The following is a 15410-nucleotide window of genomic DNA, read 5'->3' as shown; positions in this document are numbered from 1 at the left end:
AGTCTCAGTGCATAAGAAAACAAGAAAGTTGTACATAAAAAGACATCCTACCCCCCCCCAACATTACTTGGTAGCCACAGAGCCCCCTCACAAAGTCAATATGAAAATGAGGAATGCAAGTCTAAAACCACTTGCCATTTTGCAATGTATACAAATACCGAATCGAAAAATAATACTAGCACCTATGGCTGGAGTGGATGCAGGGAAAGAGACTCATGAAGTTGTTGGAGGAAAGGCGACAAGTTACAGCACTGTTGGAAAGCGATCTGGCAACATCGGCCTGAAATAAAAAATAGATACCCTTCCGCTGAGCAATCCCGCCCCTGGGGATCTAGTCCATCAAAATAAAAGCACCGGGTGAGCGGATGTATGTAGAAGGGTGTGTGCTTCAGGACCGCTTACAGGCTCAGGGTGCGGGGAGAGGACAGGAAATAAGGAGAATGTGTGCCAGTAAAAGACTGGATGAAGAAATGATCGCGATTCCTCACTGTGACATACAACAGTACCATGAAAAGAATGAATTAGGGCTGTTGCAGCTGACGCAGACAGAGCCTCACAGGGGTTGTTGTTTGGCTGATAAAGCAAGATGCGGAAGGGGTGCCTCCTATGGCCCCACTTTGCGACAAGGTGGCCAAGCCCCACAAGTCCACGTGCACAGGACTAGACGAAGGCATGTGTTTGTGTGTGAACATTAGCCACAGGTATATTCTGTTCACGGTTGTGTGAACATGTAGAAAGACACATGTTGTTGGGGCGCCTGGGTGGCTCAGTCGGTTGGGCATCCGACTCCTGATCTTGAGTCAGGTCGTGATCTCACGGTTCGTGAGATCGAGCCCCACATCGAGCTGGGCACTGACAGCACGGAGCCTGCTTGGCGTTCTGTCTCTCCCTCTCTGTCTGCCCCTCCCTGACTAGTGCGCGCTCTGAATGAATGAAGGAAGGAATGAATACACATTTAAAAAGAAAAGAAATACACAGGTTTTTGATACGGGGGCGAACAGAATGGGAGAGAGGAATGTGTAAGGACGAGGGAGACGAGCAAAAGAGAAAAGGAAAGACCGAGAAGGAGCTGGCAGGTATGTCCTTGTCCCGGTTATGCCCTTCCGCGGATTATCTCCATGGGGATGCAGGTGGACACATGAAAGCAGATAGGGGAGAACGGGTAGCACCAAAGAGCCTGGCTTGTCCAGAGAAGGAAGGGGAGCGGGGCCGGAGCTCAGTGTAGACGTGGGGATCAGGGGTGACGGAGGGAATAAGACGGACGAGATTGGAGGAGACGGGGTCCGACCTTCCAGTGTGCAGACTTCACCGAAGTTTCTAACCAGGGAGATGCTACCGTCTCCACACGTTTCCCAAGCACCGTCTGTGTAGCATGCGGTCCTAGGTGTGCGATCTAAATTAACTCATACTATACTGTAGTGGGGGAGTCATGTTATTTTTCCCATTTCCAAGCTAAAGACATTGAGGCTCTGAGTGAGGAAGCACCTTCCCCAAGGTCCCTGGGATTCAACCCAGTCTTCTAGCTCCAGACTCCGGGTTCTTTCCACTACCCCATTCAGTGTGGCCTCCACAGCTGAGTGGAGGCAGGGGCAGGCCTAGGTGAGAGGCCAGAAAGAAGGCCTTCCCGTCACTGACACAGGGCAGGGGAGGGATAGTCGACCCGCAGGACCTCTCCCCACTCTGGGGCCCTCATTACTACGGGCAGAAACTTTACAGACAGGCAGAGCGCTGTGTGCAAACCATGGTGAATCTGCCCATTTGCTGGCAGTTTGGCCTGACACGTTTACCTCCCTGAGCCTCAGTGTCCCCAAGGTTCCCGCAATATTAAAGGACAAAGAGGCGGACACACAGCAGGCAATTGGCAAATAGGAGGCTCTTCCGCACGAGAGCCTGAGGGCTGGAATCTTGCTTCTATCACTTATTGGCTGAGTAACCTTGGGCAAGCAGCTTGACCTCTCTGTGCCCCAGATTCCCCATCTGCAAAATGAGAACCATAACTGAACTTCTCTGGAGGCCTTGCTGTGAGGATCACGCGAGTTCACACGATGTGAAGCCCCACCCGGCACACAGGCCACACTCAACAAAGGTGGGGGCTGGGTGGTCAACGGGACTCCCCTGCCATGGAAAAACATACGCTATTATCACTCCTGCCCCTCTCCTCTCTCCTCCTACCCACCCCGTTTATCAACAAACACATATGGAGAGCCTGTTTCATGCCAAACTCTGTGCGCAATGCAAAGGACACAGTGGTGGGCACGAGGAACAAGGATCCAGCCTCTCGGGACTCAGGACCTCTCAGGAAAAGACGAGAAACAGCATTTGCAGCACAAGGACGTGAGGCGCCAGGGCAGGTGGCTCAGAAGAGCCTGCCCAGGACACTGAGCCTAGCCTGGTCTGGGGGCACGGCTACAGCCCAGCTTCCGGATGCAGTCCCATGTCCCTCTGGGAGACAGTCCCTCTATCCAAACGGGCCCTTGGAGTGAGCTGGGGTGTTATCACGCAGTGAGTTACCTGGCTCAGATAACAGGCTGCCCACATTCTGACCATCCCTACAAGGAGCCAGGTCAGCCACACTTAGAGAATCGGTGGCACATTTGGCAGGGTATAATAGCAAATCGTTCGTAATTAAAACTTACCAAGGGGGAGACACACACTCAATCATCGTGATGGCAACAGCTCCATAAAGCCACCATGATGCCCATTTTACAGATAAGCACACAGAGGCGGAGAGGTAGAATAACCTGCCTCAAGCTCACATAGCGCATGAGGGAGGGTGGAGCTGGGACTCCTAGCCCTTGGCCCTCGAGCCACCAGGGCGTAGCAGCAGCCCATCGGTGCTCCCCACATTCTGGTCTTTGGGTCGATGTCTCAGTATGATGCCAACTCCTCCTTCCCTTACATCCAAGGCCTAGAGAAGGAACTCTGCCAGGCGCAGAACGCGTTGCTCTTGAGTCATTCTTGGGTGTGATTAGTGCCCCTCTAAGCCTGCAGGTTCAGAAGTCCCGCTGGAAAGGCAGGACAGTCAGCTTCGGGACTGCCATTCAGTTGGAAAAAGAGGCAAATGTCACCTCCTCTATGAAGCCTTCCCTCGCTGTCGCTTCCCATGCTGTGCTCCTGTCACACCACGGACTTCCCTCCAGCACTCCACATTCGGTCATTGGTTCCTGCCAACGAAGGACCCAGTCTTGTTCCCCTTTGTATCCATCTCACAGAGCTGTCACTTAGTAAGTGCTGTGCGTGATTCAAGGCCCTCGCTGACCTGGCCCACCTCCCCTTCCAGCCTGATCTCTGCCAGTTCCTCCAGGCACTTTGGCAAAACAGAATGACCTGCAGCGCCCGCAAACGCGCCTGATTGCAATTAACCAATTTATAATCAATTACATAGAGTCGGCCTCCTGGGCGTGTGTGATCCCGGGTCGGGGACCAGGCCAGTCTTGACACCCAGTAGGGGTTCAACCCATTGTTTTCTTAGACAACATAGTTTTTAACACGTAGTTTGCAAAAATCACGAAAACCTCTTCCGTTAAAAATAATTAAGGGGCGCCTGCACGGCTCAGTGGGTTAAGCCTCTGACTTCAGCTCAGGTCATGGTCTCAGGTCATGGTCTCACAGGGTCTCACAGTTCGTGGGTTCAAGCCCTTCAGGGAGCTTGCTCGGGACTCTCTCTCCCTCTCTCTCTGTCCCTCCCTCCCCCACCCTCTCAAAACTAACTAACTAAATAAACTTTTTAAATTTTTTTTTTAAAGTTTGTATTTTTTCAACACATTGGTGTTGAGTGGGCGTTTCACATCCCCTGTCTTTGGACCTTCCGAAAACTTTGCCTGGCCCTCTCTGCTCCTGACCTTCTACTCACCCTTCAAGACCCAGCCCAGCAGCCACCAACTTCTGATGTCCACGCTGAATGTCCTTGCCCTCTTGGTGGTGCCCGCGTGGCCACCTCCACCTTCCATCCACACCAAACTGCCACCGGCAGGCCTCTCTCCCCCCCCGCTCCACTCGACTGAGCAGGGACCACGTCTTTTTCATTTTTGTGTTCGAGTCAAAGCACGTAACGCCCAACAGAAGCTCAACGTGGAGCTAATATTTATTTAGGGCTTACCGTGGAGGTGGGGCTGGAAGTACTTTTTTATTTCATTTCATTATCAGACTAGCACCTCGAGGCAGGCCACGCTGCCCCATTTTCCAGACCGGCCGGCTGAGACTTGGGAGCGTCTGATCGCTCGCTCGAGGCCACGCTGCTGGGAAGCCTGAACCTGGGCCCCCAGCTCCCTGCCGACCGGCCCGTGTCTGTCCTGCCCTGACTCTCAGTCTCTGCAGCCCCTCCTTCTTGACCTGCCTGAAATCTGCACGGAGAGGAGTGCCCTCCCTTGCCCTTGCAGCTTCAGTCACCTCTCCAAATTCTACTTTGCCCCGGAACCTTGGAAGACCACCCCTACCCCCACCCCCGCCTCCCAGAAACCTCCAGCATCTTCTCCTGAAGACACTGTTGGCTTCCCCGCGCACAGTTCCAGGCCAGCTCTTCCGGGATATTCCCATTTCCTGCCTCCTCTTGCGGGCTGGGGTTTCTGCTTCTCTCCCTACTGGCCCAGGGGGGTCATTTTTGGTGAACACCTGCTATGTGCCGGACGCTGTGAGAGAGGCAGGGGGAATAATAATAACGTGACCAGACCCCGACCCTTACACTATAACCCAGAAAATAAATGGCAGGGTGAACTTTGCCAAGGTGGGGGGTGGGGGTGGCTGTTAAGGGTTAAGGAGAAAATTCAGCAGGCAAAGAATGGACAGTGACGGAGGAAGGGCAGGCGGGCATCTCTATCGGGTGGTCAGTTGGGCCTCTGAGCAGACAGCTGCGGGAAGGAGGGATTGAATCAGCCGCCAGGAGACCGGCATCCCAGACACCAAAACTGTGACGCAAAGGCCCTGGGGTAGGCCTGGGGCCGTGGGATCCAGGCACGGGAGTCTGGTTTGACTGGAGGAGGGGAGGTTGGGAGGGAAATGGAAGACGAGGGACCTCAGGGTGGCCGAACTTGGTCATGAAGGACACCCAGGATCCCTTCTCGGTCCCCTCCCAAACTCGCTCATCCACCCCTGGATTCCTTCTCCCTGAAAAGTCACTGGAAGTCACCTCTTCTGCCTGCCCTTCTGTCCTTTAACATTCGATTTCTTGCTTCGCCTCTGCATCTTTATGTGTCCTCTTTATTGTATTATTTTTTGTTCTACTCTGTAACTTTCTTATTGATTTTCTATCAGAATATTCTTTACTGTGACTCAGTTCCTGGTGAAATCCCACACCAGCCGGGGGTTGGGGGTGGGGTGGGGCAGAGCTTTGGTGATTCAGAGTGCAGAATGGGGCTGCGAGTCCCGGGTGTGGGCAAGCCACTTGTCTGGGGGAATTGTGGCCGTGGACACCTCCACGTGTGGATTTTCAGCTCCTGGTTCTCACCAGGCTCAGAAGGAACCACATCCCCTCACGACGAGCTGGGCTGACTCCACTCTGCCAGCCCCCTCTGGCAGCAGACTCTTGGGGTTCCCTGAGGCTTTCTCAACTGTTCTCAGTGCTGCAAGGTAAGAAACCCCAAGTCTCCTAGCATCTCGATTCCTCCCGGCCCCATCGGGGCCTCTCTGGAGCACCTGCTCCAGCATGGGGCTCAACAGCTGTCCAGGCTAGAAGTCTCTGGTCACCGTGATGGCCTGTGTGGGACCAATAGAGCAGAGCAGGCCCAGGAGGAGCAGTGTGGACAAGCCAGGCCAGTGCTGCCTCCCCAAGTCTGACCCGGGGAGGTACTGCCTCCCCACCACGTGCTCTCAGTCTTCCCATCGCACCTCGGGGACACCTTCACCTTTCCCACCCACCCCCACCTGCCGAGTGTCAGGGCTTTCCAGAGGCCTGCTCCGACTGTCTCCCAAATTCTTATATCTGGTCCCTGTTGCTTATCCCCCATAGCCTGAACCTTATTCACTCATTCAAAAAAAAAAAAATTCTCTGAGCACTTCAGGCACTTTCTAGGCACTGGGGAGACTGGAATGAACAAGACCGATGAGGTCTGGTGGCCTGGGGGGGCAGCCAGCGGGGGTGGGGGAGAGACTTCAGATAATAAACAAGAAATGTCAAGTTGCAGCAAGCGCTATGATATAAACAAAACGGGCCGATGTCACACAGAGTGCCTTCCCTGGGCTTCCATAGCGCGTGTCTTCATTTTGTCCCCTCCTTCCTTCATCAGACGGGCCTCATGGACCTACTGTGTGCTGGCCATTAAACAGAAATTCCAAACCACAAGAGGAGAAGCACCGGGAGGCTGTGGGAGCACACAGTAGGGGATGCCACACACCCCAGATCTTCCCTGGGCTGGACCACACTGCCCAGTCTCTTGGAATTAGCTGTCTGCTTGCCAGTCTCCCTGGTTTGGGTATTTTCCATCTCATCTGCCTCCCCAGCACCTCAGCTCATGGCCTGAAACAGAGAAACTATGCATCTGGATGCATGCATTTAGATTTTTAGACCAATAAAGGAACTTGTTCTTTATAGAGCACCTACTGTGTGCCGGGCACTGTTCTAAGTATTGGAAATACAACGTGAACACAAAATCTCTGCCTTTGTGAGGCTTACTTCCGGGAGGCGGCGGGGTGGGGGGCGGGGTAGAATGTAATTGAATGAATGATTTACAGTCCTAATTAATTAATGGCCAAGAGGAGAAGAGAAAGGATAGGGGCAGGGAGTGCAGAGGCAATAGAATGTAGCAAAATCCCACCCGTGACCGAAGCAGGAGTCTCAGTTTCCCCACGCTTTGCCCCCCCCACCCCCCTCCAGCCTGCTTCTCCCTCAGAGTGGCTGTCTCTATAACGCGCACCAATATTCATCAATTTTCTCCCCGATACCCCCAAGAATCTCCACTTCTTTCCATGCCCAATGTCACCACGGATCCAGGCCACCCCTGTCTATTGCTTGGAGCCCCCTCACAACTGCCCTGCTGTCTCCCTGCCCCACCAGCCTCCTCCGGGAGGCTCCTTACGCTCCAACCTCCTTTCTGAGGCCTCCACGTTCTTAGCCTAAAACGTTTCCCCGCCCCTGTCTTTAGATCGGCCATACTTAGCCTGAGTTCCCTAAAACTCGCCAATCGTCTTTTCCCACCCGTGTGTACTTTCAAACCTCGGCACGTGCCTGTTCCCCTTCAGCCTAGAAGGCTCTTCACCTTCTCAGCCACCCCCGTCCTGGCCTAGCTAACTCTGATTCCTACATCTCAGCTTAAATGCCTTGTCCTCTGGGAGGATGTCCTGTACCCCCCAGGTTGGGTTCCGTCTCCCTACTCCAAGGCCCGGTAGTCTCCATCTCCTACCGTCCTCCTCACCTTTGATGTGGCTATTCCTTACCTGTCTGCTCCTCCCGCATATCTTCAGGTCCTTGGAGGAAGGGACCGTGTCTGCCTGCCCAACATCCTCAGGAAGTAATACAGTGCCTGACGCCTAGTAGGTGCTTGGTGTTTTGAACGAATAAATGAACAGGCAAATAAACTTTGGGACGTGGAGCCGGCAGAGCTTGAAGCAGTGCGAAGTATTCAAGCCTCTGCTGTTCCGGTCAACTGGCTATATGACCTTGGGACTTGATATGTGACCTCTCTGGGCCTCTTCTTACTCGCCCGTAGGATAAGGTAGTAATACGTATTTGTAGGGTTGTTGGGAAGGTAAGTGTAAGAATGTCTGTGAAAACAGCAAGCACCTAGAAGTCACTCCCTTAAATGCTCACCAAGTCGGATGAAAAGTCAACACACTTGGGTGTAATACCCTTATTCAGGAAGTCCGTATCTCGGGTCAAGGCACAGTGGTTCTGAAGCTCGGCCGCTGGACTTGACTCCCAGTTCTGCCACTCACTAACTGGGCAGCCTTAGGCCGGATACTTAACCTGCTATGAGTCCTCATCTGTAAAATGGGAACAAGGATCGTCCGTATCCCGCAGCGTTATTGTGGGATTCGGCCTCAACCGCTGTCTGGCCCGTTGGCTTTTGTTCCTGCTATTAACGTGTAATAGTGACAGCCACACTGTAAGGTTCCGCCACGATCCTCCTTGACAGATGAAGAGAGGCTTCCAGAAAGGTTAAGAGACTGCCCAAGGTCAAAACTGAGGAGAAGGCAGCTTTGTGCCTCCAGGCCAGGTCTGCTGTGCCCAAATCCCATGTGATTTCCACTCCATCAAAGAAGGAGCTCAAAATAGGCCTGTGGCATTTCAGCTAATTTCCTCTAAGCCCTTCCCAAGTAACCAACTGCAGGCACACAAAGCTGTTCCCCTCAGAGCACCCATTCAGCAGCTGCTAAGTATGTGTGCCTGGTGGGTCCAAGCCATCGAATGGGACTCAACCAAGCCAGTTCTTCCCAGGCAGCCTCATCTGGGCCGCAGGGGTGGGTTCGGTCGGCGAGGGGGGCGGGGAGCAGAACCGGAGTTAGATCAAGGAAGCCAGAGACCAAACTGGATGTAAAAGTGGGGAGGAGAGGGAGGAAAGCCACGTTCACTGAGGGCCTACTGTGTGCCAGGCACATCACCTGTCTCCTACCATTTAACCCTCACCGTAATCACTCAGCCGTTGTTATCAAGCACCGGCCACGTACCAAGGCCTGCACGCGAGGTCCCAGGACATCATGGTGAACCAGATACGGGCGCTGACCTCAAGGGCTCACCAGTGAGTGAGGGCGACGATGCAGGCACAAGTAAGCGCTAGAAATGGGATGAAGAAGCCCGGGCCCGGTGGCGGTGGCAGCGGTGAGAAGCAGGGAGAAGCCAGGAACAAGTTCAGAAAAGGAAGAGGCAGGTACCCGTGTGCTCATTTTACATACGGTAAAACCAAGGCTCTAGGAAACCCACTTGTCTGGAGCGTGTTTGCAGCAGAGGCAACCCGTGGTCCCAGGCCTGTTCTGTCCCCAGAAGTCTGCTCCGTCCACACTGATAGGCCAAAGCTGTTACATGCCCCTAAGCCCCCTTTCCTTTTCTCCATGATTATCTGGCCAGGAGATTAATCAAATGCTGCAGATCTGCAGCTACGGTCAGTGGCGAAGATGTTAGCAGCCTCCGTGGACAAACAGAAGTTTCCGAGCCTCTGTTACTGATTCCATTTGAGCAAAAGATTCCGGGGTCGGTCTGAAATGTGATGGGAGGGGAGAAGGAGGGCTCTACCTCCAGTGTGAAGGGACTTCTTGGATAGGTCAGAGGCGACCAAGGGGACAGGCAGGAGTGAGGGCAAGCTTCTCAGTCTCATGTGGCTTCAGACAAGCCTGTCTCCACTCCCCCCAAAAGACCCAGCCCATCTAAGAGGCCTTCTCGTCTGCCCTTCACTTTTGCCTTATGGGCCGGAGCCAAGAAAATCACGCACCTGAACCCCTGGCGGAACTTGCTAAGCTCCCTGCCCAGTGCATCAGCACTTCAGCCCCTCTCCCACCTCAATTCCCATCCCCGTCCTCACAGGACAAGACACAACACTGGAGAAATCCTCAGTCTGCAAATGTCTTGCTATACCCTCAAGGTACCTTAGCAGAGGTTGCCGAAACTATGGTTCTGTTCTCTGGACACCAGGACCCTCTCCCGGGTGCCAGGAGCACAGCAATCGCCCCTCGTAAGGGTCCTTCCCTTCTGAGAAAGGAACAGAGAGTGAGAAAAGGAAGTTTTATGCAGGGTGGAGAAACAGGTCATTTTTCTACATCAAAAAGTACGCACCGATTACCCCTACAGACCAGCTCTCAGCTAAGGGAAAGAAGTTAGACAACACCAAAAAAAAAAAAAAAAAGTCTGTTTTTAATCTAGTCATCTATCATATACTCTTTGGTAATCACCAAATCACCGAGAAATTGTGAGACAAATTATCTCAAGACAAAAACGGAGGGAAAGAGAAGAAAGTACGGAATAACCGGGTTAGGAAATTCAAACACCTCTAACCCCCAACGGACCCACCAGACTCACCCCTCTCTCTAGGGCGCTCCCCCCAAAAATGAAAAACAGGGCACCTACATCATGCCTCATGCGCTCTCACTTAACTCCGAAACTGATCAGAGAAAAATGTAATCAATATCAGCAGGAATCTGATGGGCTCCTTTCTCCAGGAGTCACATTAAGGAAAAGTTGCACATATAGGAATGAGAGGTAACGCTGTAATTAACCCAGCATAAGGATTCTGCTGAGGAAGAGGGGAGGGCTGTGATGTGTTTCAGTGTTCACAGCAGGGAGATGTTTTATCTCTTCCAATCCAGTTTATGAATGACACGGAAACTTAGAAGGATTCCATTTCACCCACTTCCCCTGCAAACAGGTTTATCCTTGAGATGAAAATCACTGCCCAAGCCCCAGCTACCAGCCACCCTTTCGCACCCTTTTCCATGAATAATCTTTCCAAAATGTCTGCTTGTGGGAGCAGAGTCGGAATTTCACGGAAAACTACAGAGAAACACACACGGTGCACTGCACACCCCGTTAGCCGGAAAGAGAGACAAAGAGACGGAGAGAGGAACGACTAAAAGGAGACGCGGCTAACGTGCCAGTAACAGAACACAAAACAAATCCCCCCAAGACAGCAAAGTGAAAACGACGATTGGAAAAACACAGATAGACCGTGTTTGTAATTACCCATCCAGGCTATATTTTCACCGCTTCCAGGCAGAGAAACGGCTGCTTGAAGTTTTGTGCCCATCTGATTGCGATGGGAGGGTTGTATTTGAAGCTCTGGGCACGTAGAGATGGAATGAGAAGGAGGCTGAGCTGGAAGAAACACCAAGGGGGGAGGGCAGGGGAGAGAGAGTGAGAGAGAGAGAGAGAGAGAGAGGGAGAGGGAGAGGGAGAGGGAGCAAGCTATCTCTAGCTACGCCTTCCTCCGAGCTCCGGGAGCCCAGAAGAGCGCTCATTTTAGGATTTGGGGAGAGGGGTAAAAAGAGGGAAGGCAGCCCCCGGCTCTGCCCCGGCCCTGCCGCCCCCGGAGGGAGGGAGGACTCCGGCCCGCGCCCCCCTCCTGGCGGGCCGCCCAGCGAGCCGGGGCGCGCGCGGAGCGGGCGGCGCAGGGAGCTGTCCAGTTCAGCACCACCCGGTAATGCAGTAGGTGGGAGCGCCTCCGCCGGGGGCCGAGCCGGCAGCGAGTGGGGGGGCAGGCGGGCGGCCCATCCTGCAGCAAGACGCCGGCTCCCTTGTTTCCAGGAGCTTTGCAGATAGGGGGAGGGAAACCCGCCTCGATTCTCCGGGAGAAACCCCCTCCCTCCCCCACTTCGCCAACACTACCCCCGCCACCAACAACAATAACCGCCGCCGCTGCTCGTCCTGCCGCCGCCGCCGCCGCCGCCGCCGCCGTGCCTGCCCGCCCTGCTGCCGCCGCCGCTGCCGCTGCCGGGGCAAAACCATGGAAGGCGAGACCCCCGCACCTGTTCAGCTGAGATCAAGGGCTTACAGAATACTGGGAAGTCTGGTCTGAAACGGAAGCGCCCGAGACCCCCCCCCCCCCCAAGGAAGAGAACTGGCGAAGCAAAGGATTTTCATGGCGCAGGCCGCAGAGCCGAGAACGAAGACGGAAGGTTGCATCCCGGCTTTTACAATCTCTAACTGTCTAGGTCCCGACCATGAGAGATTGTGTTGAGAATGCGGCTGTTCCCTGGTTCACTGTGGAAGCCATCTCCAAATTAGCTATCACATATGGAAACTGGAGACCAGAATTTTAGGAAAAGAGATTAAGGCATCTCACTTGGGGGGGTGGGGGGTGTCTTTTTATTTTTTTTTTCCTCCTTTTTTTAAAAAAAAATTTACTGCAACTGGAACAGTTTCTGATCTCAAAAGGCAAGCCTCTCTTCCCGTGTGATCTTTATAATTTACACTCTTTTCCGTGAGCTTTTCTTACCTCCCTGGTTTTATATCTCTCCATATTCTCTATTCACACACAGATCCATTATATTAGTAGTGGAATTATTTTTATTTTTTTGCTTTAGTACTCGCACCCTCACACACACTCTCCCGAGAACCAGAAGTCGGTTGGGTGTTTATATAATGAAGAATTATGGGGCTGTTTGATCGAGGAGTTCAAATGCTTTTAACCACCGTTGGTGCTTTCGCTGCCTTCAGTCTGATGACCATAGCTGTGGGAACCGACTATTGGCTCTACTCCAGAGGGGTTTGCAAGACCAAAAGTGTCAGTGAGAATGAAACCAGCAAAAAGAACGAGGAAGTTATGACCCATTCTGGATTATGGAGAACCTGCTGTCTAGAAGGTATTTGATTTCCCATCTCCTCCCCCTCTCCACCTCACCCCTCCCCTTTTCACTCCCCCTCCCCACCCTCCTCCAAAGAAGTCCCCTTCACATTCCACCATTTTCTTACTTCACTCCTTCCTACCACAGATCAAGGTTGGTTGGGTTAGTTTCAGAGGAAAGAAAATCAATAAGCAAAAGCCATACTCAACTCTCAAGCCTCCACCACCACCCCCCCCTTCCCCTAAACCTCTTCATTGGAATGATCTGTGATGTGATGAAAACAACAAGAGATTGTCTTTTAAAGTCAAATGAGCTCTGCCTGCTTTGGAATCATTAGGATTTGCCATTTGGTGTAGCATTGCCATCTACAAGGGGGGGAAATAGCTGTTTCTGTCAACACTGCTCCTCTTTTCGCAATGAAGAATTCAAAAATGTGCTTCCTTTCCCCCCTCCTCCTCCCCTTACTCCCCAAAAGTCCCAGACACATCATCATCTGCAAATCTCCTTTTTTAAAAAAAAAAAAAATCTGTTGTTTCTAAGAATCCTTATTTGGTAAATCCTAATTATTCCAGGATCGCAAGCTGAGTTCAAGAGCATTTCGTAATGTCTACGAACCCACACATATCTTTCGGGGCGACTGGCTGCGTGTGTGTATGTGTGTGTTTTAACATTTACAAAGTCCAAAAATACATACGTCTCTCACAGGAAACAAGCCCAAGTTCTGATAAACAGCAGTTCACTTGCGGGTTAGGCTGAGAACCGGTTCCCTTCCACGCAGTGACATGTCTGTTATCCAGAAGCGAGTACGGTCAGCAATGCAGCCAGCTTGAGCATCAGACATTGTGCAGAGAGGCCGGGAGAGAGAGGCGAGGGCTTGGGGAGCTTGAAGGAGGGAGTGGAGGGGGGGCAGTGGACTGGGGGTGTCAGCTGTTTGCCTTGATCTTGCAGGGTCACTGAGACGTGTGTGCCTGTGCATGTGCTGTGGCCAAAGGGGTCCCCACCGTGAGAAGCCTGGGAGCTCGGGGTACCGCTAAAGGCATGTGCTTCTGAGCCACGTTCAGAAGCACAGAAAAAAACTCCTGCAGGTCATACAACCTGCATTTAGCAACAGACTTTAATACGAGGGACCGCATTTGAATGGCCATGTGTGTATATATACATACATAGAGATATCCGTATGTACAAGCTACAGCTACCCGTAGAAGGATGTGCACAGAGAGATACGTGTTTCTGCGTGGAGAGAAAGGCTTATGTGCTCTGCTTCTGACATGAACCAATACCGGAGGCCGTTTGAGGCAGCGCTGGGAAGCGGGGACTGCAGAATTGTTTGTTAAGCTCACCATGGGATGGTGATGCAAGGACTTGAAGCCAGGAGATGGGGGAGAAGAGAGGGAAACAGACAGCAGAGGGAGAAACTGATGTGGCCCCAGGGTCTAACCCAAACTGAGCCAAAGCCGCTCTTTGGGAAACGATTATGTCTGGGAAAGAGCACCAGTTTCATGCCCCCCTCCCAACATTCTTGGTGCAAGCGGTTGAGTGATGGCTGAACATGTTTTGAATAGCTAAGTGACTTCATTGAGCGATGGTCTATTTGACGCATACTGCATTTGGTGCCCTTTCTCAATCCAAACCGCTGCCTTGAACATAGTCTGCAGGAGAGCTGTAGGCTGAATACTCTATGCTCTTCCCCAGCCAGAGAATCAATATCAGGAAATTAATAGGGACCGTTTTAAACACACCCGTCCTTAAAGAATGAAAAGCCTTTCGAGCAGCTTGTCATTAACAGTGGAAAGGCTTCCATTTAATTAAACATTTATGGCAGACTTTTATTCCAAAAGGGAAGAAAAGCAAAGTGAATGAGAGTTGCTTTAGGGAAATGATCATAGGAGCAATTTGCCTTCCTTGGATGTTAGTCGGATGGAGACAGGCAGCCAAGAAATTAGAGGAAAGACGGAACGTTATTTTAAGAGAAATATACTCAGAAATTGGTAAGTTGGTATAAACATACTTTCTTATCAGGGCTTTACTTGCAAATTCTTCATGTACTGGGATCTTTGAAACATTTTATAATTCCCAGAAGGCAAGTGGACTAGAGGTGGCTTTGGATCACTTGTGTATTAAAAGGCTTAAGTATTTTCATTTAAATTCCATCTGTTTGGTGTCTGCGTCCCCAAATGTGCCGCCCACCCCCCCCTCGCTTTCTCGCCACACGGCACCCCACCCCCCCACCCCCGAAACATCTCCCAGAAAGGGTTAGGATTACAACACCTCCCAAGGGTTGTGTGGTGCGCACCAGAGCTGTGGGTTTGGCCCTTCTCCCAGGCCTGGGGCCTCCGGGCAGTGAGGGGGGGCTGGGCCAGGCTCCCTCCAGGATGCTATTCCTTTTCCACTTGTGGCCAAGGCCCAGGCGGGAAGGGTGGGTGCTCGGGGTGGTGGGGGGGGGCGTGCAACCTCGCCTGCATTTTCCAACGCATCCGTCCATATGGGGCTTCGCGGACCTGGGACTGCCCCCAGGAAGTCGGGCCTTGGCCACTTAGGAAGTGGCTGGAAGATTTGAAGCCACTTATTTTGGAAGAATGCACTGATTTCCACAGACTGGAAAAGCACTTGTCTCTGCAGGTTAGCATAGACGGCTCTTGTGAGGTGTTTCTGTGCTTGCTTTTTGGAGCATTCAAAATAGGGTCAGCCTTTATGGAGATCCAGTTGTCGGCACTTTACATTTCCCCCAATCTATGTTTTTTTGTGTGTGGAAACTTGGACCTTCAGGAAAGATTCCCCCGTCGCCTCTTTATCGTGTTTCCTGCCCATACCCCAAAAGTTTGTGAACAGACTTCAAATCTCCCCAAGACGCTCTGATGACTCCAGAGGGAAAGACAACCCCGTCTGCTTCTGATCTCTGCGGCTTTTCGGGTTTTCACTCGGGCTTTTTGTCTCCTGACGTGCTTTCCCCCCGCCACTCCCCCACCCCCGTTCCCTTCTTGATGAAAATAAGAATCAGCAAATATTTGCCTGCCTCCATTGCTGCTTTTGAAGTGAATCAGTCTGCTGAAGAATGAGGAGGGACAGGGCCACCTGTTAGGGGTAGACACACAGTGGGAGACAAGGGAAATCAAGAAGTTACAACCTTTTAATTTTTTTTTCCCCTTGTGCAGGGTAAATAAGAGCGTCTGTGCGAACTCGAAATTCCTAGGAGACTGGGGTCTTTACTG

At 52.3% G+C, this 15410-nt stretch overlaps 1 long non-coding RNA gene across 1 annotated transcript; it reads left to right on the top strand.

Annotated features, from left to right (window-relative positions):
• The first annotated feature begins 11029 nt into the window (after positions 1 to 11029).
• On the top strand, positions 11030 to 14340 carry LOC125919554 (uncharacterized). The gene is made up of 2 exons (XR_007456830.1): positions 11030 to 12219; positions 13150 to 14340. It is a non-coding gene; the product is annotated as an uncharacterized LOC125919554 (long non-coding RNA).
• The last annotated feature ends 1070 nt before the right edge of the window (positions 14341 to 15410 follow it).

Source organism: Panthera uncia, chromosome B4, assembly GCF_023721935.1.
Source record: "Panthera uncia isolate 11264 chromosome B4, Puncia_PCG_1.0, whole genome shotgun sequence".
In the NCBI taxonomy this organism is placed as follows: Eukaryota; Metazoa; Chordata; class Mammalia; order Carnivora; family Felidae; genus Panthera; species Panthera uncia.
This window is presented reverse-complemented; position numbering and strand designations above follow the sequence as displayed.